The sequence below is a fragment of the Danio aesculapii genome, chromosome 12 (genome assembly GCF_903798145.1).
Source record: "Danio aesculapii chromosome 12, fDanAes4.1, whole genome shotgun sequence".
In the NCBI taxonomy this organism is placed as follows: Eukaryota; Metazoa; Chordata; class Actinopteri; order Cypriniformes; family Danionidae; genus Danio; species Danio aesculapii.
The window spans coordinates 25,351,775-25,377,364 of NC_079446.1; the positions used below are offsets into that span (position 1 = coordinate 25,351,775).

At 36.4% G+C, this 25,590-nt stretch overlaps 1 protein-coding gene across 1 annotated transcript in view; it reads right to left on the reverse strand.

Moving 5' to 3' along the window:
• Positions 1–12,525, reverse strand: part of rhbdf1b (rhomboid 5 homolog 1b (Drosophila)) — an 80,256-nt gene extending 67,731 nt beyond the window's left edge. Inside the window, exon 1 of the mRNA XM_056469820.1 lies at positions 12,271–12,525. The gene's annotated coding sequence lies outside the window, so the exon portion shown is untranslated. The remainder of the gene's footprint in view (positions 1–12,270) is intronic.
• Positions 12,526–25,590: the final 13,065 nt, after the last annotated feature.

The window sequence follows — 25,590 nt, forward strand, 5'->3', positions numbered from 1 at the left end:
GTGACATGCAATATTCATCGCACTAGCTTGCGCTTCTGGTCTGTCGTATTTCCATGCATACAATTGTCTATTGGGCAAAATGTGCAGTGTGACCACAGTTTTAGGCATTTAAATGTTAATGAGCAAGCTCATTGGCTGGTGAGGCAATAGCAACCAATCACATGCACCACATAAATAATGGCATAGTAGGAGCAGATTAGATATGTCCTGTCAGGCACACCCAACAGAGTTTCATGTCAGAACTTTGTATTAAGTTAGCAAATATCCTCAGTCATAGAAACTAGTCACCTGAGAATTTATTTTCCCTCCTGGAAATTATTCTAGTTGTATTCTCTATAATTTCAGAGTTTGAAAATTTTGGTTAAGTTAAAACTACTGTATGTTCATGATCTGAACGAGACCCCTCTACTGTATCACTGGTAGTCCCTCTTGTGCTGGTTATGCCGAGTTCCGACTGCATGATTTTCAAAGTAGTCACGTCACAGATGTTTTCACACTGCAAGACCCTGGGGTAGCAGTTAGTCGTTCCTCGCTGCTTTGTTTACACTGCAAGATGGATCGGCGACAGGAGGTTATACACTGCATGACTTTACAATAGGAAGTATCGCTGACAACTTTTGTCTCGGTCTGCAAACTACGTCTCACAACCAAACACATGAGAAGTGGCATGGAATTAGCAATTTCTCCTCAACTTTATTTCTTTTTTGACCCGGTTGTGATATTGCTCAGATCTAACAGACACGGGTGCTCCTGCCAAATTTCCACTAGCTTTTCATCCATTTCTTGGGTCCAAATAAATGAGAAACGTATAAACGGAGGTCGAAGCCAGCTCCAAGTGGGTGGGACTTGAGCTTCAAGTGGGTAGGCCTTGATCTCCAAGTGGGCTGTACAAACCTGGAATTTGAGTCCTATATTGTGCTTTATGAATGTCTATACCTACCCCAACCCTAAACCCAACCTCACAGTAACCTGATGTGTTTTATTAATGTCTACTCCACCTACACCACCTAAACCCAACCTACTTGTGGCGAAAGTCCCTCCCTCTTCACCCTCGAGGTCTCCGAGCTGCAGCGATACCTACTTAAAATAAACTGAAAATGAGCGCTTTTAACTTCTTCCCTCAACCTCCTGCTGGACTGCATATACCCATACTAGTTGATGCTGCTCTCTCATTGGCTCACCGATGTTATTTTCAATCAGAAAACATTTCACACGGCATGATTCGAATCGCTGACAGGTCCTGATATTTAGCATGCCAAATATCTTACCGGCATCAGAGACTCATCGGTGATTCTCTAAAAATTGTGTCTTTGATAGTTCATACTGCGTGAATGTTACTCACAAGAACAAGAACCGTTTTGCCTGTGATTTCAGCCATTTGTCAAGTCAAAATCAGGCAAGTCAAAATCAGGGCTAAAATCGTGCAGTCTTAACTCGGCATTAGGCTGTACTTTGAAAGAGGAGATAATTTAATACCCCTAAATGTGTTCTTATAACAAAAACCGTTCCAAGTTCCTGCGGCGCTAGACATGGAAATGTGGGTGTTTCAGCCAATGGTTTCAAAAAAATGAAACCAAATAGAAGAAAAGAGTCTGCATTCACTTCTTTAACATTTATACAATCAAATTAGTGTGAGGGGAGCATAATATACACTCTATTGCCTGCCTACACTGAGTTATTTTCTTTTTTTAAGAAGCGTTTTGATCCTCAGTGATGGGCATTAAGTCGAATGATCAAATATATTGAGGTCATTGACAAGAGCCTAAAAGCCTCTGAAATATATGATGACGCACAGATTGCCCCGAGAGCAGATGAACTTGTCCTACCACGTGATGTCCTAAGGCACCAGACACCACCCATGTCTCTGCTGCTCCACCCAGCAACACAGAGGCTACCAGGATTATAAAATCCCTGCTCATTCAGGATAAACTTAAATCTTCATAATATTTCCTTCTCTAAACCAAAGTGGGGGAGAAAAATCAGCTTACAGTGACAATAAACTACAGTCAAATCCTGCTCCTGCTGAATATGCTTCACTAATTAACACAAATGTGGCATCTTCTAAAACGTGTCACAGTAGACGGAGACTGGACGAGGCCTGCGGTTTAATGATAGGACAGAAGGAGCAGAGAAAGGGCTGGTTATCCACACATGGGGTTTACTTGCCGGTCTGCTCGTTCTTCCAAAATCAGCAGCCAGAACTCACAGAAAGAATTAAGAAATAAGTTAAAAATATCATGTATAAAAGAAATTTGATTCTACAGATAAGATGGATCATCAGTTCTCATTTAATTTGCTTAACTTTCCACTACTTCACATAATTTCTGCAAATCTTCTTTTAAATCTATACTTTTGGTGAATATTCCACAAATCCCTTACTGTATCAGTTTTTCCCATCTCTTCGTTTCCACACAAATACCCTGGTGCTTAATTAAATTCACAGAAAATAAATTACAGCATCTGCTCCTGTCTCACTGACAGCAATGATGGAACAACTCATTTCAGGCAGTTCAAAATTGGTTCTTTTCAAAGACAATGACTGCATCCAAAAGCTGGAAAAAGCTGCTTTTAATGGATGCATTCCAAGGCAGGAAGTCATCAAGGTACACCCGAATCCTAATCTAGCTTTACTTCCTGTCTCCTGAGAGCAGTGTTGTGTAAGTTACTTTAAAAACGTAATAGACTACAAATTACTGACTACTTCTTAAAAATTGTAATCTGATTATTTTACAAATTACTTAATGTAAAAAGTAATCAGATTACTAATTACTTTACTTTGAATTTACTTTTAAAACAAATAAAATATACCTATAAAAATACTAAATAAACTGCAGCATCTTCAGTAATTTAATATTGATTGAAAAACGATACAACGGGTTGATCACAGCAGCTTGATATATTCGAAAGACTTAACTCAAAATTCTCTCACTTGTTCCAAACCTGTTTGTCTTTTTTTTAACACAAAAATGTTTGGCTTATAAAAACTGGACACCTGTAACCACTGACATCCATAGTATGAAAAAGCACTGCAGTGTTTGGGTGTTCTGTATTTGTCTGAGGTAATTAGTCTACTGAAATGTGTATATTCCATGCAAAGTATGAAGCTGATTGGTTTATTCTTGTCTTGTTAACTCGTTGTTTTCAACTGGGTGTGCGCGCAAAAGACACGAAATATGCGAACGGCCCTTCAAGCTTCTCTTTACATTCAGAATATACCTACACTCCCGATCCTGCACAAAAATCCAATTTCAGGCCGCTGTGTTTTTGGGCGCCTTTGTCCTCCTTGGTGACGAGTGTTGACGTAGAATGCTTTCTATTCAAGTTCTGACCCGGGGGAAACCCACACGAACACAGGGGGGCAATCAAGGTGATCGTGCTACCCACTGGGCCACCGTGACACCTATTTGCAAATAGTTATGCAACGAATCTAGTGAAACTGTGTTCATATTGCAACATACAGTGAGTACACCCCTCACAAATCTCTCATTTATATTTACTGTATTGCCATAAAAAATATGAGTTGCTGCTGAGTGCTGATATAGTAACAATATACAAAGGATCCATTTGAAGGTGTAAGACAGTGATGCAAATATCTCAACCAATTGCTCAAAAAAAAAATTTGGAAAGTGAACACAGTGGGATGTGTCTAAACTAGCCCATCTCCACTTAACTGTTTGTTTGTATACTTTCTGTTACAGTTTTATAAATGCAGCCATCTGCAGAAATTTAAGAGTAGAAACCTCCTTACATGTAAAATACTCTCACAGACACTCTCATCAGCTGACTGAACTAAAAAGAAACATGTAAAGCCAGTGAATGAGGTTAATAGAGCAATTAAGTTTAATTGTTGCTACTATTAAGTCAGAAGTAAATCTAGTGTTTTTAATCTTGCTGGGCCACACTACAACAAAATCTGCTCCCACAACAAACAAAGCTGAACCATGACTTACACCCCTAACTTTAAAAGTGAAATTTTGGGTGGAGAAATTGAAAACAACATGCACTCACTCACTTGCCTTTGGCTTAGTCCCTGATTTATCAGGATTCACCACAGAAATTTACCGTAAAATAACAGACTTTAAATTACAGAAATTTCCTTAAATTAAATTTCTGGTAAATTTCTGTAATTTACCATCTGTTATTTTATGGTAAATATCTGTAATTTAACCCCAGCTGCTGAAAAAAAAAACTTAAAACAACAGATTTTTACTTGAAATGATGTTTTATAAACAAATTTCGGGAGGAGCACGCGCAGAAGTTTCAGTATCAAATACTGCACGTCATTGACAATTATTCTATTATCCAATCAGTTCTTGACCAAACCCCTATATATACCAAAGCTGTCTTACCTGCAGCATCTTACGACTTTAGCATCCCTCCACCACCCCGTCACCTCACCTCTTAAGCATTACAATCCCGGGGGGAGCGTTCTGGGGTCGGGCTAGATACTTCGCTCGAATCCCAATTCCTCTCTGTTTCCTGATAAGAGGAATAACTCGAGTTTGGGTGTCTTCCCCGAGCTCAGAGCCCTCTCCCTGGACAGCACGCCAAATACGCTTTATTCTGAAACTATTGCAAGTGTGAACTCGTGAAATATTATTATATGTAAATATTTGGGGTGTAGGGGTGTATACTGAAGTTAAGGTGTATGAACCATGTAACTTTCTTAAGATTATTTCACAAGTTTTGATGCGTATCTGTCACGGTTGCAGGTTTGTGCGCTTTCCGGAGTATCTGTTTTGTCACATGGGTTTGTGTTGTTTGTTTTTCCACGTGTATTTGTTTGGTCACGTGTTATGACGGCACTCAGCTGTTTGATTGATCACCAGCTGAGGTTCATTACGGAGCCTATATCTGGGCTACGTTTCTATGTCTCTATGTCAGTTCGTTGTGTTTGCTTATGTGTATCTGTGTTGTGCTCAGGACTAGAAGAGTGACTGCTGGTATTGGTTTCGTCCCTCTGTTCCTGCCCCAGAGTTCCAGTGTCCTCACCTTTTTGTAGCCCTGTTGGCTTATTTTCACTGTTTCCATTAAATATCTCACTTGCATCTGGATCCATATTTGTACTCTTATTTCACACGTGACAGTATCTGTGCTCTTGGCTTGCTTACAACTTTAGAGTCTATCAAGTTCTTTGTATCTTAGAGTATTACAACATATTACAACTTATTTGTTTCTGTTGAGGAATTCTGAGTCCAGTTTTATTACCTTTATGGTCAAATCGTGCGCTACCGCCAACATGCATAAGACACATGAGCAATAAAAAAACTAACAGGAAATACAATATTTTAAATACAACTCAGTAGAAGTCATTATTTAACTCAAAAAATGATGATAATTAACCTGAAAAATAAACTTTGAAATATGGCTCTTTCAACGGTTCGTTACGTACCTCAGTTTTGGGGTCATAATTCGATATGAGTTTGGTACAACAGGAATATAAAATATTTCTTATTACTATCATCAATGCTGAAAATGATTAAACGGCTTAATACTTTTGTATAAAAAAAACAAAAAAAAACATGCTTTTTTGTTTTGCAATTCTTAGATAAAAATTTTAATTTTAGCTGTTAGCACAGTCACCTCACAGCGAGAAGGTCACTGGTTCGAGTCCTGGCTAGGTCAGTTGACATATCTGTGTGGAGTTTGGAAGTTCTCCTAGTGTTTGTGTGGGTTTCCTCTGGGTGCTCTGGTTTCCCCCACAGCCCAAAAACATGAGCTATAGGTGAATTGAATAAACTAAATAGCCTGTAGTGTATGTGTGTGAATAAGTGTGTATGGATGTTTCCCAGTTCAGGGTGTCAGCTGGAAGGGCATCCGCTGTGTAAAACATCTGGATAAGTTGGTGGTTCATTCCGCTGTGGCAATCCCTGAAGAATAAAGGGACTAAGCCAAGGCAAAATGAATGAATGAATAAAATTGTTTCAGTCTGCGCTCAAGAATGGACAGGTCATTCAGCCCAATGAAATAAAAAAAACTGATGTGTACACTTACTGCTAAACACCAACAGGGATGAAACTTAATTCTAAAAAAATTACAAAGAATAAGCAATAATATGATCTTGTGAAAGGAAGCTGTGACACAGAATTTAACAAGAGCTTGAGGGAGATGTGTGAGAGCCTACTGGAACAAAGCCGTGCAGTCTGCTGTGATTTCATAACACAACACCTATTCCAAGAAATAGTCAATTGCTGTGTTTATCTGATGCTATTACCAAATTGAGAGTTGCTAGGCTATTGCAAAGTGTGTGAGTGCAAATCACCCAAGCTTATGATAAATCCACAAATGGGATCATTCTCGCACACAACATCCTCATCCAGGGTCACAAGAGAAAAATTCAACTCACACTCCACTGTAATACGCTTCAGTTATAAACATATAGCCAGGGATGGGTACTGTTGTGAATTTCTCTAGTCTGGCTCACGTCACCAAACTGTTGTGAAATTCTAAGACGAGCCCAAAAAACCAAGTCGAATTTTCAGTTGTCTTCAAAGCAGAATCCGTTAATAAGAAGAACTCAGCGTGGCTGTGGCGTCATCGAAAGAAACTCTCAACAGTACAGCAAGCACTAGTTTTTATACATTTTACAGACAGTAATTCATGTAGATGGGGACAGTCTAACACAAAGCATGCAAACTAAGTTTTGTTGTCGGCAGGGTAAATTGCCTTTCCAGATCGGATCTCATCAGCATGTAAGTCTGCAGAGTGGATGACAGCCTGAGGTCTGCGAGTTTTATCACAAGTCTGAATGTCTTCTTAGGAGGAGGGGAGATAGCTAAACAAAGCATACAAATTAAGTTTTGGAGTCAGCATGATAACCTGCATATAGGTGTTAGAAACCGGCCCAGCTACTGATCAGATGAGTTAATCAACAAAAGGGTTTCTTTAGCATGAAATCATCACCCAAAGGCAAAGGCAGAGTTGTAAAAAAGCCTGCCCATGGCATTTGCATCACTTTGGCTCAGCCTGTAGTCTGAAAGACAAAGGTTAATGTCTCTGGCTGGGCTGTTAATAAAACGATATAATCAAAAACCAAAGAATGGAACTTTTCAGTTATATGTAGATTATTGTTCATTTGAAATTAGATTATATAAATTTATATTTTCACAGTACGTTATTTAAAAAGAAAAGTAATTAACCACTAATGATATCTTTTGAATTGAGTTTAAATAGACTTTCTAATAATTAGTTTATGTGAAAAGTAATTAATTATTTTTCAATAAAGCATTTAATGACTCTACTCTTCTTTTATTGAGAGCTACTAAAAATCCCTATAAATCTCAACAACAGATGACAAAAAAATCTAGACAAAATAGGTATTGACAATAGAAATATCTACACTGTAAAAAAATGCTGGGTTCCACACAATCGATTTGTGTTGGGACAGCATAAACGAGTTAAGGTAACTTATTAGTTTTTACAAATTTAAGTGGATTCACCATAAAACAATTAAGTTGTCCCAACAAAATCTTAAGAATTGTGTTGTTTCAGCTCATTTTAAATAAGTAGTTTGAAAAAGCAACAAAAAATATTTTTGAGTGAATTTTAATTGTTTCAATTTGAATCAAAATAGCCTAGTTTGTTTTTAAAAATACTTAATCAAATTTAGTTTTTCTCTGGAATTGTATTTGTTTTATTTGAGTGGAGAATGTGTTTTAAATCATTTGTTTTTAATCTTGGTCTATCTGGCAAAGAAATGTATACCTTTTTGTGGTCATCTCCTCAGGTACCCTCCTTTAAAATTTGGTTCAAGTTTCAAGTGTGTAGCTATTTCCACTCGAGAAACTCACCTATAACATATGTCAAGGGTCTGATGATTTTTGGCAGCTATGGACATCTTTTTGGCATTGCATTAATAATTTATCCTGATTTTCTATTCTATATTCTAATAATTCTGACTTCAACTGTATATTTAACTTCGGGCCGCAGCCCTCAATCAAGTTTGATTTATGGCCCTTTATAAGAAAAAGTTTGGTTACCCCTGAAATAGAAAAAACAATTGCAATGACACCATATTTCTTATACACCATTGTCAACAATTTCTTAGCCATTTCATTGTTTCTCATGCATAGAGTACACCATAGTCTTATAAATGAAACCATTTTAATTGAAATAATTATTCATTGTTATTACCAGAATAACAAAAACTATAAAATTGCTCTTAATTTGTACAGTATATCATTGACAAATTATCAAATTGTCCTCATAAATATAACCTTAATAAATGTAATATATATTATTTGCTTTTTTGCAATGATTTATGCAGAACTGTTGAATTTAATTACAGTTTAAGGCAAGTAAATTATATTTAACTGTAATTAAATTACAGTACCTACAAATAAACAGTAATCCCTTAATTTACTTTTTTAGCAGATAAGCAATTGAATTACAATAACTAACTTATTACACCCAACATAAAGCAGCCACACTGATAAATGCTTATGTTGTTACAAAACATGCATGGAAATAATGACTCCAAAATGTCCAAGCTCAATATAGAAGAACTGTAAATGGCCCTATTTATGCAAATCTGCAATGTATTAAATGAGATTCAGTGAGTATTGTAGTCACCAGATGGCTGAATGTTGGCCCCAAATCTTCACAAAAATCTGCACACAGCATGCTGTCTCTGTGTGTCCACTACTGAATAATTATTGATTTTGAGCAAGCATTATAATGGTTTAATAACACAATGAATAGAAACAACTTTCCTGATGTTGACTGAGAAGAACAGTTTTTGTTTTTCACCAAATATGTATTTTCACCATTGAACTTAGCTCCTGTGTCCAGACACTACGCTTGGATCTAGGGCTGCATGATATTGAAAAAATATGACATTGTAATATTTTGTTTTGCCGTGATATATATTGCAATATTAATATCATTTCACCAGATTATCTGAAAATCTATATTTGGACAGATTTCATTAATTTAGATTGAATAGGATTTAATTTAGTGCATCTGCATAAATTATAATAAATTACAAGCAAAATAAAATAAATAAACAGTGCTTAATATTTTTTCTTGGGAGTCTTATAGTATTCAACTACAGAAATTGAACAATGCAAAGTAAAATAACATGGTCATCATCAATGCATAAATAATAAAATAACAATATTTAATAATATCTTTATGTTTTAATCTTTAATTAATAATCTAATTCTGCGATGTGACTATTGCAGACACACACATTGCAATATTGATGCTCAAACAATATATTGTTCAGCCCTACTTGGAGCCATTTTAAGGAATGTGTTCCTGCATTTCCTGGGCGACACTTTCCTCTTTATGGCCTCTTTAATGGTGCCCGCAGGCTAAATACTGGTATGACTGTAAAAGTCAGTCACTACAACACAAGTGAGAACAAATTAATGTGGAAAGCTTTGCAAGGCTCTGGACTTTTTTTTCTAAAAATACACTTTTGAATTGGAACCATTAAAATAAACAAAAGAAAAATCAAATTCTAGACATCAGACATTTGAGCTTTGCATGTGCACCTTGTGCATACCTGCAGCTGCAAAATGTGTGATGCAGCTTTCACAAACATGAAGACAGTTTCTGTTCTGTATTCTGAATTGTAATTCTTTTTTTTTTTTTTTTTTGAGGAAATTGATGGTTGAAAATAACAGTTTAGTCCATACAGAGTTGCGTGACTTGGGATAAACAGAATCACAACTTTATATTAAAATTACAAGTACAGATCCCCACAATTCTAAAAGAACAGAAACAATTAATTTTATTCTGATTAATTTTATTTGTTACAATCTCTACTTTTTAAATATTTTATTAACAATACATCAGTATGCACCAATAAATCATTTTTGTGTAAAGAAAAAAGATACCTCCATCAATATTTTTAAGACACTTTTATTTTTTACCATCTTCATATTGTTCGCATTTTGGTAATTTATTGTATAATACTGTATATATGAATATCATATTGCTGGCCAAGAGTATCAATATCATAAAAATATCATGACAACACAGGCATCACAGTGGTGCAGTAGGTTGTGATGTCGCCTCATAGCAAAAAGGTCGCTGGTTTAAGCCTTGGCTGGGTCAGTTGGCGTTTCTGTGTGGAGTTTGCATGTTGGAAGGGCATCCGCTGCATAAAACAAATGCTGGATAAGTTGGCGGTTCATTCTGCTGTGGCGACCCCAGATAAATAAAGGGACTAAGATGAAAAGAAAATGAATGAATGAATGAATCATGACAACACATTCGATTTACACCCTCACTCACTATCCTTCGGCATAGTCCCTGATTTATAAGGGGTCGCCACAGCAGAATGAACCACCATATACTCTGGAATATGTCTGGAATTAGTTTTATGCAGCAGAAGACCTTCCAGCCACAACCCAGCACTGGGAAACATTCATTCATTCATTTTCTTAGGGCTTAGCCCCTTTATTAATCCGGGGTCGCCACAGCAGAATGAACCGCCACCTTATCCTGCACATGTATTACGCAGCGGATGTCCTTCCAGCTGCAACTCATCTCTGAGAAACATCCATATATTATTTCATTCACGCACACACTCATACACTACTCATACACTACAGCCAATTTAGCTTATTCAATTCACATATACTGCATGTACTTGGACTGTTGAGGAAACCAGAATACTCGAAACATGCACATAGAAATGCCATCGGGCCCAGTCGGGACTCGAACCAGCAACCTTCTCAATGTGGGGTGAGGTAACTGAGGCCACTGAGCCACCCTTGATTTACACCCCTATCATTAATTTCAGTTTTTTTTTTTAATGCTCAGTTTGAATGAAGGCTTCAGTGGCTCATTTATTTTAAAAAAATTCATTAAGCCTACTTTGTATACATTTCTGAACAAATTTTACTGCAGAAATTTTAAACAATTTCTGCAGTAACTGCCTTGGAAATAAGCAGGGATGTTATACTATCTGGGATAAACTGATACCAGAATGCTGCAATTAAAAGGAATGTTCACCCACAAGAATGATATGATCGTTTGGAAGCTTATTGTCCTATCCAGTATAATTACAGTACCTACAGTATGTGATACTGTATGTATGGAAGCAAACTCACATGTGAGCTTATGCTGTGTGTTTATAATGCAGTGGGTCCATGTGTCTTCCATTGGTAACCAAAATGGAACTTGTGTTTATTGAGGTAAAGTTGTTTTTTACTGGCACATTCGTTTATCGACATTTGTTCCTTCGCTCCCTATGTAGTTTATCATGGTACTTTGAATACTTGGTCTGAAATCACATGTAAGTATGACTTGAAAACAACATTAGCAATATTTAATCTTGTTCGACTGTGAACAATGTTATAATTTGATAGTCACTGGACAATATGCAAAGAATACTTTTCTGAAATTATATTAATAAGTCTGTATGTGTGAATATAAAACCAACTTCACCTCAATTTTGTGTTTATCACACTGTCATATATGGGAAAATGTTGTGAACAAATGGTGTCAGCTCACTTGCACTCAATGCATAACTAATTATCTTCATGTTATAATTTCACTTCATAAAACCTTGATGTATTTTCAGAAACCACAAGTGTTGGTTTTGCTTTTGCTTTTACTTTTGCCGGTGTATATTATTTTGTAGATTACTTCACAAAGCTAGTAGCTCAGAATCTTCTTTTATATACTCCTGAAGAAAATAATCTTCTATACTCGCATGATGTGAGAATGAGTTGACCTTTTTTTTTTTACAAAAATGACAGACGTCAAAATATATTTTAAAATATAAAACAGTATTTTGTGCAAGCTGTTTATATTTGTTGATAAGATGAAGATGTCAGTGTTTCATTCTTTTCTGGAGCACAGAGAAAAGCCCATGATTGAGGAGAATCCATGTGCATTAAAATGACTAAAGCAGTGACGTTCGTTACACTTAATCCACCAAACGCCAGATTATCAAGCAGTCAGATTACAGATGCATGCAATCGCTTAGCAAACCCATTTTACAAAGGCACATATTCATAAAAGGAATAGTAAAGGAGCTGCATGCTTTTTGTATAGTTTTTTTGTTGTTGTTGCCAATCACATACATTCTTTAGTCAGCACACGTATAAAGTGCACCAAAATACTAAATAGGTAGAGAGCTAACTAGTTTGTAAACCAGCCATAATTAAAATAAATAAATAAATAATAATAGTAATAATAATAACGTGCAGTATCTGTATATCGCATTCAGATGGACGTGAGTATACACACATTTGACTCACAATACACTTTAGGTGTATACTTAAAAACACCAAACGTAAAATAAAGCCATACCTTCTGATGGACTCGCAGATCTCAGCGACTGTTTGTTCATGAACCGGCGTATAGTGTGATGCACCTTCTTCGCAGGCAGAGGAAATATATTGTCAGAGCATAACTGAACTGTACAAAAAGCGCTAGGACTTTTCTTACATAGTCAGATCTTAATCCAAAATTCGCGACAACGCTGCAAATAAAAAAACATCTTCTTGTCGCGTAAATTCCCACTCTGGAGCCAAGCACAGAGCAGCGAGTATCAGTCTGCACTAGTTCAGTATCAAGCTGTAAATACGCCCACACGCGCAGGAAGAGACAGAGTGGGCGGAGACTACAAAGACGTGCGGGCTCCACTCACCAATCAGCGGCGATCATGGGCTTAAAAAAATGACTACTGATGTATACTAGTCTAACCGCAAAAGGATGCAGAAACCACTGATGTACGTCATGTCAATTGCAAGAAACATCAATTGCTTTATCACAACAAACATACTGCACAATTATTGTTGTTGTTGTTTGGTGGGTTGTTGTTGTTGTTTTGTTATCATATATACAACTATTTCACATATGGTATTGTATTCCTGTTCTTTACAATTTATATTTTGAGATAAGACTATATTATTATACAAAGCTATCATAGCTATCAAACATGACTTGCATTCAACAGCGGATTCAAAGATGTTTACTTTTTAGGGGTTATTAACCCCTTCATTCCAAGTTCATATCAAACTCATATGTTCCAAGTTTCTGAAAAATGTAAAAGTATGTTCCCAGTTCTGATCGGCTCCTATAAATGAGACCACATTATAATAAAAATCCAACGACATTTAAGTATAGATATTGTATGTACATTTTGTCCATTTTAGAACAGTTGTACTTCCCTAACTTTATACCAACATAATATACAAAAAACATACATGATTGCTGGTATAATCTTAAAAATTATCATCAAAATCACAAACATTAAGATTGTAACATTTTTACTTACATTTTTAGGGTTTTGTTGTTTAGATTGCACCTTGTTTATAACTAACTTTATCTTCATCACTCCACATAACATCCACATTTGAGATATTTCCATCTACTATACGTTCAGGAACTTCAAGATCTGAATATTCTGCATGTGAAATTGTTTCAGGAATGAATTAGTACATCAATATATTTTAATATATAAAAAAGTTCAATCGGCATTACTGGAGATTGAATTTCAGTAACAGATCTTGAACCCATTGTACATCCTAATGGACAGACATATTTGAAAAAATCCTGATCTAAAGCTTGCAATGTAACAAAAGATTTTTGTTAATGATCTTTAATTAGTAAGTGCAATGTCTCTTTTTTACATACAATCTATGAAATATTGGCAAGCATATCAATAAATCTGAATAAAAACATTGTAAAGTGGCTTACGTGTGTGGAGTAAAGTATGGTCATGCTGCTTTTCAGTGTAGTGGATTTTTTTCAAATTACAACATGCTGAGCCTTACTGCCATTTGATTGGATGACAATCGTCCACTTTCATTGACTGCAGGCTTTAAATTAGATGAGATGCTCAGGAACCTCAAAAAAAAAAAAAAAAAAAAAAAACAAGTGGCTGACGAGATATCCATTGTAAAGGACAAAGGGTCCGAAGGGGTTAAAAACCTTTATTTACAATATGATTGATAATACATTATTATACACAGTTATCAAACATGACTTTAATTAAATAGCTGAATTAAAGATGTTTTCTGCTTCCTAATTCAGCATTTGTGTTTTTAAAAACATGCATGTTTACTACTAGCATGTTGCTATATAAAGGACCAATAAGGTTTGTTTTGTCACTCAAAATACTGAGTAAAATTTTATTAAATTACAATATATCTGTCCAAAAAGAAGCTTGAAAGCAAAGTAGCGATTACCTAAGGAAAATAAATCACTGCAATGTAATTATTATTAAATAAAATGTTTTTTTTTCTTCATGTAATCAAGAGCCCTTGAGTAGGTATGTATATGCCAAAATAATACTTAACCATGAAGCGCTCAAGAGTACTATTTTACACCCTGCTTATGATCTTTGTTGTAGTGCTTTTATATTGTTCATTTATTATTAGCAAGTATGTATCGCTGTCGCCTCACAGCAAAATGGTCGCTGGTTTGAGCCTCGGCTGGATCAGTTGTCATTTCTGTGTGAAGTTTGCATGTTCTCCCAATGTTCACATGGGTTTCCTTCAGGTGCTCCGGTTTCCCCCACAGTCTAAAGACATGTGCTTTAGGTGAATTGTCTAAGAAAAAATGTTCATAGTGTGTGTGTGTGTGTGAATGAGAGTGTATGGGTATTTCCCAGTGATGGGTTGCAGCTGAATGGACATCCGTTGCGTTAAAAACATATGCTGGATAAGTAGGCGGTTCATTCCGCTGTGAATGAATGTCTGTTATTAGCAAGAAAACTATGCATAATTTATGTTCAAAATGTGAAATCTCTTTAAGTAAAGCCAATCACATATTTTATTTTACCCATACATCCAGAAACAGCTATTTTAAAAGCACATAGACAATTCCAAATGAAACTCTCAACTTAGACATGCTAATTCTTTTTCAGGTTTCAAGCTACTCAACTCAACAGCTAATGCACTTTCACCATGTGTTATTGGATAGACTAGTACATTTTGAAATTTTGAACTTGTGCTGAAAAGATCTATACGTAAAGAGCCAAAACATATGATTACACATATAGCTTGATAATATTTAGTCAGCAATCAGTCACAATATTTACAGATATCACTGATGCTATTATGTAACGTATAATGGAGTCCATGCTGTTATCTGTGGTACAGATTTCACATCTGCCACATTACATGAAAAGACCAAGTCAGAAATCACAACACTTTCAGTTTTGCATGAGGGAAACTAAAGTAACTCAAACTGACAGCTCTCGCGCCAGTGTTATTTTGTAGCCATGGACTAAATGCCATTGTAATGAGATGTAAAATGTGGTCCCTCATCTGTGGATCCAGTTTAGCTGTTTATAGCTACTATAATTGCTTTTCAGAACAGAATTACTGTAGAGTCTGGACACAGTCACTGTGGCAACAGTAATAGGGTTTATAACAAAACAAATGACAGTATAATGATGAAAATCTTAAAAGAAAATCTAAACTATCCAACAGGAATCCCCACACATAAAGAAGATACAGGCAAAACCTCTGAACATTCAAAGCATTTGGCTTTATGTTAAAGAGTTCCTATTATGAGATTGTGAATATGACCTTCTATGCAGTGTGTGTGAAAGCATTTAGCTGAGGTTTAAATCTGAAAGTGCACCTTGTTTAAAAATATATAGATTTTTTTAATGAAAGATTTGACTCAGACTTTATCTTTCATCCAGATCTTTTGCCTGTTCGTATTGACATTAACACGAAACACTACTAAATATGAAGTGCCAGATACAGTTAAATGTGAACGCGCCTTTCCCTTCAAGCGTTAACAGAGTGCGGGTGTCTATGGGACTGATTATGTGTCACGGATTGGCCAGGCTCTTCCACCAGTATCACGCAATGAGCACCTTCACCTGAGTTCTAATCACGCACAGCTGCACCCAATCACTCTAGCACACTATAAAAGCACACACCTCACTTCGCTCATTGTCCGGTCTCGTTCCAACGAAGCGGACTCTGAGTGAAACACCTCCTGGTTATCACTCCCCTTTTTTCTCAGCATTTTGTACTTACCATTACTCTATTTCCTTCCAGTCTGTCCAGTGTTCCCGGTGTGTATCGTCAGTCTGTCTTCCCCGCAAGCCCTCTGGTGTGTGCATTCGGTCATCCTCAGTGTTTGTCATCCCACCTGCCACAAAGGATCATCAGTTCCACCGAACTCCATTCACTTATCCATATATCATCCTTTACTGCTCAACTGTTGGAAACATCATTTATACTTACTCACCTTGTTTGTCCGTCTGCTTCCATAACATTATGACTGAAGATGAGTGATCATTAATGAGTGAACGTTCTGGTGATTAATGCAATAATCTACCCTGCAACAGGGAATTCTTAGGTTGTTTGTTAAAGGAAGGATCAGAAAGGACTATTGATGTATGGGACTTTCTTAGTCAGGAACTTTACAGTACACAGTTCACGGATCAGTTTCCTCCATTTCACAAGTGTAAGTAAGTTGAATTGAAATGGTTGCCTCTTTGTTTCCTTTGTAAATATGTATTTAATCGTGTTTTGTTACTTGTAATTGCTCCACAAGGCTTGTACTGTATCTGGTTAACTCTTTATATTCACATAATGCATCTAAAGCCAAGGTGAAAACGCGTTGCGTGCTGCTTTCTTTACCATGCGTTTGTGAGCTTGCAATCCACTGCTGTTTGTTATTTCTATGACCATCGTCAGTTGTCCTACACACGTGCGGTGGTCAAGTTTCAAAATAGTCCAGCTTTTGCCACTGGGCCACTGAATGTGTGTCATTGGTTTTACTTATGGTTAAGATAAGAGCAATATGCTGGTGTTCAACTGCATTGCTTTAATGCACTCCTGAATTGGACTCACACATATACTCTGCACTCTGACTACTTCAACAATGTTGATAAGCCGTGGTGGGCATTTCTCTCTGTCTCGCACTGAACGCAGTCACCCAATCACAACAGACGGGGTCATCGGATCAATCAGCGCAGATTAGCATCACGCAAAGGAGGGATTTGGGAACAAATGAATCGCTGACCAAATCATATGGGAGTCGTTGGGATAATTAGAAAAAAATTAGTGCATTTCATAAGACAATGAAAGTGTTTTTTGACCTTGCATGCATATCAGCCTGTTGTTGGAGACCCCCAACACCAAAATATGACCTTTTAATGCATAATAGGGGCTCTTTAAAATGTTTGTTTGTTTGTATGTTTGTTTGTAGTTGTTTTTGTATTTCAGTTGACCATTTTGGAAACACTTTCTTTATAGTGTTGATGCAAATGTAACTATTTTACTTATTTTCAGAAAACTGATAAATTCATAGTTCACTTCATTTATGTGAAAATGTACCATTTTTAAAAGAGGTGTCCCTTTAAACCCTTACTATAATCCTCATTGGGGGATGACTAGATTGTACTAAAATGTTCAAATTAGATTGTACAAATTACTACAAATTAGTCACTAAGTCAAAAAGTTATGAATTGCCATGAGATTGCATTGGAAATTAGACCCCTGTTTCTCATAGATTGGCTGAAACTTTTTAACACGTAAATATCAAACACAGGTTTTTCACAAAGTTATGTATATTTATGTCACAATCACCAGTGATCTAACCGTGGCAGATCGCTGGTAAACACACAGATTGCATAGAACTACAAATCTGCTATTATATGAACTACAAGATCCAGTCATGCACTGCACACTCACACCGGTTACTAATCCTGGCTGATTGCTAACACACACAACTGAAGCTGCTCATAGACTGATTACAAGACTATTTAAACAGCGCGCACACGTACACATCAGTGCTGAGTCTTGTTTTACAGTTTTGTGACTTTACAACATGTGTTCCTTGCCTTACTGTGTTTTTGACTCTCACCTTGTTTGTTGTTTGTGTTGTCTGCCTCCTGCCTATACTGACCCATCGCCTGTTTTTCACTACAACTCTGGATTTGCCTGCACACATCTGTTTGCTTCTGATTGTGACCGTTGCTTTCCTGACCATTCTCAATGAACCTGCGTTTGGATCAGCACACCTTGTCAGCATCCCACTTCACATGTTTCTGTTATAAAGTCATTTTAATTTGAGTTAATTTATTGTGTTAAATACTTGCCAAAATGTATGAATGTGACATTTAATTTCAAAGAAGAGAATGTGCGCCCTTGAAATGTTTGAAGTCATGGGTTTTTAAAAGAAAGAATTACTATTGCATAACAGATCACATGTTTAAGTTGAGTGGAGTGCGGGACCATTCCATTATGGGCCAAAATAACATGGTGGCAGAAAAAAGCTAACAATACAAAGCCAGAAAAAGTTCAATAATCTGCCTGGTCTAAGAGGGCGCACATGGTAATTCATGTTTAAGTCTGTTATATTTAGTGTATAGTGTTGTTTTATGTCAGTTTACGTGAATGATGTTATGTGTAAAGACTGATGTTACTGGATTCAGAGTTGTCCTACATGTTCATATGCATACCAGTGAACATTTATATGAGAGACATTTAAATACATATTTTGAATGTTATATGCTTTATTTCTTGTAGTTACCACGGTGTCTGCTGAAAAGGAGAGAGAGAGAAGTGTGGCTATCATTTTATTTAGACCAGTGCAGCTGCAACGTTTCATCAGCATAATATCTTATGAATGTTTTTGGGATTTATAGTTGTCTTTTGTTTTTTTAACATGCAGTGTTGCATGTCTTTAATTCCAACAGGTATCACTTCTCCTTCTGGTGCAGAAAACACTGAGACATATTTGATGAGTGGAAACAAAAGTAAACTTGTCCCTAAAGAACATCCCTTTGTTGATTGGATTTGCATGTGGATGCATCCTCTTCCCCTTCCTGAAAATGAGTAGCATTCCTCCAGCAGGATGGACAAACTTCCGGATGGGATTTTCCAGTGCTCAGCCTTTGACTGAATTTCACATTTTAGGCTTTTATTGTGCATCTTCATTTATTAACTTACAGTTGCTATTATTAGAAATGGAATACAAAATATTCAGAAAATGTGCCATAATATAATTTTGGGTTAACCTTAAATGGTTAGTTCATCCAAAAATAAATATTCTGTTATTCACCCTCATATCATTCCAACCCCCTGAGACCTTCATGCATCATCAGAACACAAATTAATATGTTTTAGATTAAGATCAGAAGCTCTCTCATGCTGCTGTGTACAGCAATGGTCCCAATACATTTAATCTCCAGAAGAGGAACCAAGAACATTGTCAAAACATTCCATGTGACTTCAGTGATCAAACTTCAACACTGTTAGGTGCCAAAAACTAAATAATAATGTAAAAATTACTTTCTTTGTTTAAGTCTTTTGCATCATGTTAGGGTGTGTTTACTATGGGCAATATGGCGCTTGTGTGTCGTGCTGCAGACTCTAATGGTAATATGTCGTACATGCACTCCAACCTGAATAATGTTGCATTTACTTTATTTTAAAATTTTTGCTACACAAAAAGTGTTCTTGAAACTTTGGTTGAATCGCATGGACCGAGTAACTCAAATAGAAAGTTTTGACAATGTCTTTGGTTCCTTGAAGCGCACTTATTATAGCTGCAAACTATATCTTTCTTTGCTTCACAGGAATGTTCAGTTTTACTCGTCACAATGTCAGACAAATCTGTAAACAAATGCGCGTTTATTTAAATGAAAGTATAAAATTCCAAATGATTCTTACATCCTGCATCCTTATTAACCCATTAAGTTTGTCTCCTACAGCGTTTAGACACACAAAGTAAGGTTTTTTTTTTTTTACTGACAACAGGTAAGAAAACTGTTTCTCCACTACCTGCATTAATACTTTACTGAAATTCTCATGAGAAAACAATGCGAGCATTAAAGAAACATCATACAAATTATACATAATAAAGCATCAGAAATAATTTTGCCATACATGAATATGAAACAAATATGTCAGGAATCTTTTAATCTTTAGTTATCCCTTACATAACGTAACATTTCAACAACAAAATAACATACAATTATTAATAATAAACTGGCTCTAACACCTATTTGACCCCTTTTACAAGATGTAAGATAAGCCTTCGGTGTCATGCGTTAAGTCAGATAAACAGCAGTCAGCGACAGTGACAGAGACGGATGAGGCTGATATACAGCTCATTAGTCAAAAATACCAAGTACATTTATTTGATGCATTTGTGGTGGAGTGTATCAAACCTTTCTGAAACGATGAGCCTCACACAAATGCTGTTTGCAGTACACAGACACACAAATTAGCGTTTACTGACAACATACGGCCGTGGTGATTACAGCGGAAAAGAATTAAATAGCGATTTTACCGTCTTTATTACAAACATGCTCTGTTTTAAAAACATTTTAAACTTACAAAACTTATAAAAAATAAAAAATAAAATAAAAAATAAAAAAAAAATAAAAAAATAAAAAAAAATCACAGAGAGTTGTAACAAATCTCAGTCGAAAAAAGGTTGAAACATGGCACCTGACAATAAGTTTGGTGGGTGGGAAAAACTGCACTCCTACGTCACGTTGCAGTGGGCCTCAAAATCACTGGGATCTGGTCCTATTTTAATGTCAGGAAAGTGTTTATATCACTCCAATATGACAGTGGACACATTATACCTACACACAGATCCACCCAAACAGCTTACAAAAGTAGATTTTCATCATATGTGCGCTTTAAGTCTGCATGTCAACCAAAGCATTTTTGCTAGTGCAGAAATGTGAACACTATTTTAAAAGTTCTGTACTTGAGAACAGCAGTTGCTTCTTGCCACTCAGGCTTATGCTTTTGTCATGAGGTGTGAAGAGCTTTGATCCTGCACACTGATATAACAAAATCAGCACACAACTGAAAGCAGAACAAATCAGATATGCTGCTCCACATAAGGGTACATTTTCTACACAGAGGAAGCAGTGAAAAGGCACTGATATCTTAGTATCACCCAATCCCTCCATGGGGGAACTATCAGAGATTTAGTGCTCTGCGTTGACAAAGGAATGCAGGTAGAAAGAGGAGAGAGAGCATACATATCATTAGCTCTATCAGCATGTGGAAGACATTACGTCCTGACCTGAGATTTAACCCTGTCTGAACCCTCTGTGTTTTCCTGCTTTATGGATTGTGGGCCGAGTGGTGTGTGTTTGTGGTTTAATATATGTGCTCATGGCTCTAAAACACTTGCCAATGAATCAACCCCTCGCTGTTAAATCTTCACTGTAAAATAAGTGGTATTTTACATGAATGAACTAACCTGTAAAAAAAGCAATATTGTAGATATAATTCTTTTGAGTTCCATTGATTTTTTTTTGTTGGCCACATGCAGCGCATTACTGATTAAGCCTCATTTCAGATCAGTATTCATTCATATTTCAAAGTAAGAAATGGCAGTACTTTATGCCTCATGAGGAACACCTTGTTTTAAAATGTGTGTTTTTTTTAAAGCGAGATTAATGTAGCATGCTGTCCTAAATAAATGAGTCCTCTGAGCTGATTCTTTACAGCATAGAAGAGTGGATGAGTTTGCAGCCTAGGGCAATTCCTAAAATAAAATGGAAACTGATTTGAATGTAAGGTTTGAGTCTGAGGTTGCTTTCACAATTGGTTTATTTTGTCTGTATCAAGTAGTGTGACTGAACTGCATATCTTATATATCAGAACTTATTAACCTACAGCCAACTTCTCACTCTCTTAGGTCGTCAAATAAAATTTTACAGCAAATTCCTTGGTCACGACTGAAACTGAAAGGTGATAGAGCCTTTGCAGTCATTGCTCCACGTTTGTGGAACCTGCTGCCACCGGACATTACAAGTGCTTCTTCTGTCTCAATTAAATCCAGGCTTAAGACACATTTTTATTCTATAGCGTTCACAGGTTTTTAATCTTTATTGTGCATTGTTGCTGTAATACTACTATTATTATTACTTTTGTTATTTTACTGTTTTAGACTGTGTGCTATGGTTTTGTTCAGCACTTTGGTCAGTGCCAAATTGAAGTTAAATGTGCTTTATAAATAAACTTTACTTACATATTTCTGAAAATTAGCATGACTGCATTTACATCAGAATCAATCTGCATTGGAGTTTGCATTAACCATACAGAGACTACGGTACGTGGACGACAGTACAGTTTAATGCACACACAAAAAAAAAAAATTGCATTCAAATTATCCAAATTGTGCAAACTAATATGGTTGTTTCCTGGAAGTGTCAGTTGTAAAACCACCTATACTGTTCTCTGAAATTTATATAACAATATAAGCAGCTATCAGCAAATAGGTTCTTTAGTAGGCATCAGAATAGATTTATATTTTGCTCACGCAGCTGTGTATCTTTGAGTCACATAACCAATAGCAACACTGAAACATGCTCAAATGAATCAGAATCAAATAAAGGGAAATTGTGAACTGTAACCAAATTGGTAGATTTGTATTTTGAACCCTTCCCAGTAAGCATTTTTTTTTGTTTTTAAAGATGTCTAAACATAGTTGTCTTTGATAAAACCAGGCTGAATTTGGACTATCAGTAAAAATCTAAATAGACAGAAATTAATGACTACACAAATAAAGTCTGTCTATATGACGACTAGTCTAGTTTTGGCCTATTCTTAGATGGCTATTAGATTTTCATTGACAACCCAAGTTTAGCCCTGTTTTAGCAAAGCTGTCTACATTTAGATGTCTATTAGACGTCTATTAAATGTAAAATAGTTTGCTGGGTTGGCATCAGCATCACCCCAGTTAACGTTACCATGAACAACATTCTTGGAACATCTTTAGGACATTATATGAGCTTGAATGTTCTCATAATGTTGATGTCTTGGAACTTCTTTAAGACGTTACTTGTACCTCATGTTGGTGGAAAAAAAAAAAAAAAAAAAAATTCTTTTATTTATGCTTGATGAATGTTCTCATTATGTTGGAAGAAAAAGTTTGTAGAACAATGTTCTCCGTTTGTCCTTATAAATGTTATATTTTCTGAGTAAAAAAAACATTCTAAGAACATTTAAAACATAAGTTTTTATAACTTCAGGGCAAATTTGTATAACCTAAAATTGTTAGCTGGGACTAATGATCAGGGCTTTACACTCAAAGCTCACTCATATCAGTTCACAGGGCCATTGCCACCCATCTATTTGCACCCCTCAAAGTGGGATTTGTACATTTTCTAGCACAAGAATGCAAAAGAATGTAGCCTTTACCATCAATAATTGGAGTCTTTAGAGACCAGGGAGTGAGGTTTTCCTGCACAGCCCTTATGAGTCTGCTTCTTTAGTACTTATCTACTAAATCATACTCTCATCTGGGTCGTGGAACCAACATTAACCCTATGGTTCTTGTAGCTCCCCTCCAGCAACAAACAAGCAAGAGTCTTTTTTCTACTGACTGGTTTATTTTCATATCAATTCTTCAGTTCTCAACATAGAGGGCAGATCAGAAGACATCAGACGTAAGAACTAAAAACATACAACAAATAAAAATTACAACAGTGCATTTCCATATCAAATTAATCCAAATCATCACATTAAGGTCACAAGCAATATAATGATCACAAACTTAACTTCATAAAAATCGCATAGCTCATAAACAAAGTTAAATACACACACCAAACAAACCAACAACAACAACAACATTACACTTTAAATCAAACAAAATCAACAAATCATACAAAAGAAACATACCTCATTGGCTGGTTACAGAAGGGAGAAACTCCAGAAAAGCATAAGCATCCCTTAGCTTGTTGAATGCTAGAAAGTGAATGCATTTGTCTGTCTGCTCACAGTGGTGCATCATTTTTATAGTTCCCCCTGCAATCAGCTCCGCCTTAATTAGTTCCTAGGTGAAACTGGCATAAGATCTTAAGACACATGACATACGCTACACTCCCACCAAATCACTTGTGATTTTATTTGATAAAAAATATATATTTTTATAAATCACACTTACACATAATTATGAAAAATAATGCAACCCATGGAGAAATAAGGTAAATCAAGCGGTCTTCAATCAGCTTCAAGAAGAATGACTACCTTCTGTATTGGACGCTCAAGGTAACTTGGTTTAGACAATCGCTTACCCTTTCCATCAAGGGAAGAGTCGCTCATTAACAACTTGACTTGTCTCACTTTGCCATCTTTTCCCTGGTACACTTCTACCACCTTTGCCAATTTCCATTTGTTGCGTGGTGAAACATCCTCTTGAAGGATAACTATGTCATTCACTTTCACATTCCTGCGATTCTTATTCCATTTCTGTCTCTGCTGAAGATTTAAAAGATACTCTTTTTTCCAACGTGACCAGAAGTTGTTGACTAAATACTGCACTCTACGCCATCGTTTACGGCTCATGCCATTTCAAGCAAGACTTGAATAGATTATTTCCAGCAGGTAGGGCGAGTAAGCTAAAACATGTAGCCTTTAGTGTCAGTCACTGGTGCACCTCTGAAGACCAGGACATTGAGGTTTACCTGCAAAGCTCATTTAAGTTACCTCAACAAAATTCACTCCCATCCAGGTCACACCAATCTAAAGCATACATTTCTGCTCCCACCATTCCAACCTGATATGGTGTCTCCAGCATGGAGGCCTGACACACTATCAAAAACACTAGAATGTAACTCTACTGTCAGTTATGATGTGCCTCTTGAAACCAAGGATGTTTGGTTTAGCAATTCAGATACGCTTGCCTATGCTACAGTCACCTCTCTAAATCTCACTCTCATTCAAATCACCAAATTACCAATCGAGGTTCAAATGGGTCTTCAGAGTCTGGCTGACTAAAAAGATTTTAAAAGAGTTTTCCCACACTTTCAGTCATTATTTTGTCTCTTGAGGTCAGAGGACTGAGGTTTACTTCCACAGCATATACTAGCTGCATGGCCTCACCCCACTAAAGCTCACTCTCATGTGGGTCACGGCACCTACATAAATTCCCTGGTTCTACTTTTACAGGACTCAAATGGGTGTCTCCAGCATGTTAGTTGCTGAACTAACAAAAAGACTAAAGACTTATATCACCATAGTTGCCCTCTATCACATTCAACCACTAAACTTTAACTCCAACTGAGTTTACTGGAATGTAACCCCTCTTGATCTACTTTTACTGTTCTAATGTACTCAAACTGACATGTCAAGCATGGGAAATTGGTGTCCCAATAAAGGGTGCTAAAGATCACAGCCTCTAGCATTAGTCACTATGCACTTCCCTTCTATTCCATTTTCTCTTTCTAATACTGCCTGTGTTAAATTCAAGTTGAGCCTTAGGATTCAGACTTCTCTGAGCACAGCAAACCAATTTAATTTACCACTGAATGAATAGGTGAACTTGTGCATGTTAAATTTCAGTTGCAAATGAGTAATGGTATTAAAAATTAGTTGTGACAGCCAGTGTTTTTTTACTAAGCATCATGGGCTTAAATGTTAATGAAGAGTGAAGACAACACCAGAAACTCTGGAGATATGGCTGGAATAAAAGATCTAGTGTCCTCCAAGAGTGTCTGTTCACACTGCAACAGTGTTCAAAACTGAATTATGAGGCACATGTGCTTCAGTTTGTTTTGTGACATTGTGAAAGCCTATACATAAGCCACTGAGTCTGTTCCTCTTTATTGTCAGTCATCTGTCACAGTGTATTAGAGATTTGAGGTTCAATGCTGTTTTTGTGGCTTCTGTGTCTGCATCC